The sequence below is a fragment of the Cololabis saira genome, unplaced genomic scaffold, assembly GCF_033807715.1.
Source record: "Cololabis saira isolate AMF1-May2022 unplaced genomic scaffold, fColSai1.1 scf028, whole genome shotgun sequence".
NCBI classification, from domain to species: Eukaryota; Metazoa; Chordata; class Actinopteri; order Beloniformes; family Belonidae; genus Cololabis; species Cololabis saira.
Window position 1 is genome coordinate 637,501 of NW_026906192.1, and position 5,000 is coordinate 642,500.

A 5,000-nucleotide genomic window follows, 5' to 3' on the forward strand; every position below is an offset into this window, starting at 1 on the left:
CTGTCGCTGTTACCACGTTGAAATATGTGCGGGTAGATTAAGCGAGAGCCCTCTCTGCTGGTTGAAAAAGCTTACAGCACCTGGTATTCCGAGGCGGTCTCCCATCCAAGTACTAACCAGGCCCGACCCTGCTTAGCTTCCGAGATCAGACGAGTTCGGGCACATCCAGGCTGGTATGGCCCTAAGCAGAAGCTGCAGCTTGAAATACCTCTTATATGGAGTTGAAGATAAGTCATATAATATAAGTCATTGATTTGTTGGTGATAATAATTTAGAAGCGCTTATTTGTTGGAGTTAAAGTGCCTTAACCATGTGCAAAACACTTTAGGACGTGAGCTGTCGCTGTTACCACGTTGAAATATGTGTGGCTAGATTAAGCGAGAGCGTTCTCTGCTGGTTGAAAAAGCTTACAGCACCTGGTATTCCCAGGCGGTCTCCCATCCAAGTACTAACCAGGCCCGACCCTGCTTAGTTTCCGAGATCAGACGAGATCGGGCGCATCCAGGCTGGTATGGCCGTAAGCAGAAGCTGCAGCTTGAAATACCTCTTATATGGAGTTGAAGATAAGTCATATGATATAAGTCATTGATTTTTTGGTTTTATTTGTTGGAGTTAAAGTGCCTTAACCATGTGCAAAACACTTTAGGACGTGAGCTGTCGCTGTTACCACGTTGAAATATGTGTGGGTAGATTAAGCGAGAGCGCTCTCTGCAGGTTGAAAAAGCTTACAGCACCTTGTATTCCCAGGCGGTCTCCCATCCAAGTACTAACCAGGCCTGACCCTGCTTAGCTTCCGAGATCAGACGAGATCGGGCGCATCAATTCAATTCAATTCAATTTTATTTATATAGCGTCTAATACAACAGAGTTGTCTCTAGACGCTTTACAGAGACCCATACCCAGAACATGACCCCCGAGCAGATATTACATAAACAATGGCAGGTAAAAAACTCCCCTAGTGGGAGAAAAACCTTAAGCCAAACAGTGGCAAGGAAAAACTCCCCTTTAGGAGGGAAGAAACCTTGAGCAGGACCAGGCTCATCAGGGGGGACCCTCCTGCCGAGGGCCAGACTGGTGGGTCAGGGACGGCAACAGCACAGCAGGCAGGTGGAAGCAGCAACGGGATGACCGGGGGTGGGGACCGCAGGCCAGCACACAGCTCCCGAAGCTCCGGCCCAATCAGCAAGTCCCAGGTTGGGGTGCAGGGTCAGGAAAAGACTTGTGCTCCGTAATGCAAGCTACAAGCCACCCACGGCCACCTGCAGGACAAAAGAGAGAAAAGGGAGGAGAAGGGGGGGGCAGCAACGGGATGACCAGGGGTGGGGACCGCAGGCCAGCACACAGCTCCCGAAGCTCCGGCCCAATCAGCAAGTCCCAGGTTGGGGTGCAGGGTCAGGGAAAGACTTGTGCTCCGTAATGCAAGCTACAAGCCACCCACGACCACCTGCAGGTTCCGGTGTCCGGCAAAGGATGCTGCAACATGGACAAAAGAGAGAAAAGGGAGGAGAAGGGGGGGCCAGCACAAGAAACTACAGGAGCGACTCTGACACACTAAAGTTTACACTACCTAGAGATTTACCAACACCAGCTAGAGGTTTACTAAACACTAACTATAGGCTTTACTAAACAGAAAGGTTTTAAGTTTAGTTTTAAAGGTGGAGGTGGAGTCAGCCTCCTTAACCCAGATTGGAAGTTGGTTCCAAAGTAATGGTGCCTGATAGCAGAACGCCCGCCCTCCAAATCTACATTTAGATACTCTAGGAACTACGAGTAAACCTGCACTCTGAGAACGGAGAGCTCTGACAGGAACATAAGGCACTATCAGGTCTTGCAAATAATGCGGAGCTAAGCCGTTTTGGGCTTTATACGCAAGTAATAAAATTTTAAATTGGATTCTGAATTTTACGGGTAACCAATGGAGCGACGCTAACACTGGAGAGACGTGGTCTCTCCTGCTAATTCCTGTCAGTACTCGTGCTGCTGCATTTTGGATCAGCTGGAGCCTATTCAGCAAATTACTTGGACATCCTGCTAACAACACATTACAGTAATCTAGTCTAGAAGATACAAACGCATGAACTAGTTTTTCTGCATCACTCTGTGAGAGGATTTTCCTAATCTTTGCAATATTACGGAGATGGAAAAAGGCTATTTTACAAACCTGATTGACATATGGTTTAAACGACAAATCCTGATCGAAAATAACACCAAGATTTCTCACAGTTGCACTGGAAGCCATCGCAACACCATCTAATCCCTTCCTAAGATGCTCTGGACCAAGAATGATAACCTCTGTTTTATCTGAATTTAGAAGCAGGAAATTTCTGGACATCCAGTCCTTGATGTCCCTAAGACATGCCTGAAGTTTAACTAACGGTTCTGTTTCATCCGGCTTCATAGACAAATAGAGCTGCGTATCATCAGCATAACAATGAAAGTGTATGCCGTGATTCTGGATTATACTTCCCAACGGCTGCATGTATAAACTGAACAAGATTGGCCCTAGCACTGAACCCTGCGGAACACCATAACAGACCCTTGACTGTTCTGAAGAAACCTCATGTACATGAACAAACTGGAACCTGTCAGATAGATATGATTTAAACCAACATAGAGCTGTCCCTTTAATCCCAACAACATGCTCTAACCTGTGCAGTAAAATGCCATGATCTATAGTGTCAAAAGCAGCACTGAGGTCCAGTAGAACCAGTATGGACACTAATCCCTTATCTGAGGCCATAAGGAGGTCATTCGTGACTCGAACAAGTGCTGTCTCTGTGCTATGATGCATTCTGAACCCTGACTGAAAGACTTCAAACAGATCATTTCTATACAAATAGTCACATAACTGGCTTGAAACTGCCTTTTCCAGAATTTTAGACACAAATGGAAGGTTGGAAATTGGTCTATAATTAGCTAAGGTGTCTGGGTCAAGAGAAGGTTTTTTAAGTAAAGGTTTAATTACTGCGACTTTGAAAACCTGTGGTACATATCCTAAACTTAGGGATAGGTTAATTTGGTCCAGTATTGTCGTACCAATAAGAGAAAAAACATGTTTGAATAGACGAGTCGGGATGGGGTCTAACATACATGTGGTTGACTTAGCTCTATTAACGAGTGAAGTCAGCTCAGGGAGGTCTATAGGATCAAAACAGTCTAGAGACAAGTCAGAGCCTAGGGAAGTCGCTAAAGCTGAAGAAACACCTACAACCGGCTGGTTGATTTCTTCTCTAATTCTCGTGATTTTACTGTTGAAGAAGCCCATAAAGTCCTCACTACTGAGAGCTGCAGGAATGCACGGCTCAACAGAGTTGTGACTCTTTGTCAGCCTGGCTACAGTGCTGAACAGAAAACGTGGGTTACTTTTGTTATCCTCTATCAGCGTTGAATAATAAGCTGTTCTGGCTTTGCGAATGGCTTTTTTATATACTATTAGAATATCTTTCCATTCACGATGAGAGTCTACAGACCTACAAGAGTACCACTTCCTTTCCATTTTACGCACGTTTTGTTTCAACATGCGGATATCTGAATTGTACCAGGGAGTTAAGCTCCTGTGGCTAGAAACCCTCCTTTTCAAAGGAGCAACTTCATCTAAAGCTGAATGCAACAAATCAGCAGTGTTACTAGCAAGGAAATCAACATCTGCAGAGGTAGAACCCAGGTCACTGGCCTCGACTACATCACTATTTCGCACTGTCGTAAGATAAGCAATGGCCTCCCTAAATTTAACAATAACTTCATCAGACAAACATCTGCTAAAATAATACCTCCTATTTTGCACTTCAACATCAACAAAATTAAATTCAAACGTTATTAAGTAATGGTCGGATAAAAGGGAGTTTACAGGTGACACCAACAGACCATCAGTTTCAACACCGTAGGTGAGAACGAGATCGAGAGTATGATTAAAACAGTGCGTCGGTTTATCCACTTTTTGTGAGATACCCATTGATTCTAGAAGAGAATCGAAGGCTAATTTAAGATTATCGCTTTCAACATCCATATGAATGTTAAAATCACCCACTATGATGAATTTATCTGTGCTGATCAATAATCCAGAAAGGAAATCTGAAAATTCAGACAAAAACTCCAGATACGCACCAGCAGGGGGCCGGTACACTACCACTAACACAACTGGCTTCTCTGATTTCCGGCTCGGAAATTTCAGAGCAAGCATGAGGCTTTCAAATGTATTATAGTTGCACTTAGGTTCAATTTTTGTTTGGAGACCGGAGTTATAAATTGCTGCGACTCCTCCGCCTCGGCCCGTGCTTCTAGGAATGTGATGATTAAAGTAGCCGGGCGGAGTTGATTCATTCAAACTAACATACTCTTCCTCCTGTAACCATGTTTCTGTTAAGCAGAAAATATCACTCCTGCTCTCTGTAATTATATCATTTACTAACAGAGACTTAGAGCTTAATGATCGTATATTTAGTAGTCCGCATCTAATTTTTCGGTCTGTAATTGGTACCAAATGTGCATTGGTTTTAATTTTTACAAGGTTATCTTGGTTAACGCCTCTATAACGCTGCACCTGGTGAACTTTTGGAGGGCGGGGAACTGCAACCACTTCTATTTTGCTAGGCACCTGGCCAGAGTCGCCAATATCATGTAATCCTACAGTTTTAGAGTCGCTAATTACATAATGCAATCCTACAGTTTTGTTGGCAGGCGTTGGTCCTTGAGAAGCAACAGATGTGTCGCTGAGCCCTTTAAGACTACCCTTCCTCCGAACCGTCACCCAGCTGCCCTGCCTGGCCGGCTGCCGGGGAGCTGCAGGGGAGCGGTTACGCTCAGCTGCTACGGGCCGGTCCGCAGAGGATTCTATCGGACTATGGTCTAGTTGGCCAAACCGGACCTCTAACTGACTAAGCCTCGCCTCCAGCCCTGTTAAACTACAGCTTTGCATCCTGGCCTGGACCCTGCATTGTCAGGGGGAGTGTCTAATAACATTGGCCAGATTTCTAGACATAAGAGCTGCACCATCCCGGGTG

At 45.1% G+C, this 5,000-nt stretch overlaps 2 non-coding genes across 2 annotated transcripts; both read right to left on the reverse strand.

Moving 5' to 3' along the window:
• Nucleotides 1-68: 68 nt before the first annotated feature.
• Nucleotides 69-187, reverse strand: LOC133427853 (5S ribosomal RNA). Its single transcript, XR_009773047.1, has one exon. It is a non-coding gene; the product is annotated as a 5S ribosomal RNA (ribosomal RNA).
• Nucleotides 188-404: 217 nt separating this feature from the next.
• LOC133427629 (5S ribosomal RNA) lies at nucleotides 405-523 on the reverse strand. The gene has a single exon (XR_009772833.1). It is a non-coding gene; the product is annotated as a 5S ribosomal RNA (ribosomal RNA).
• Between the last annotated feature and the right edge of the window lie 4,477 nt (nucleotides 524-5,000).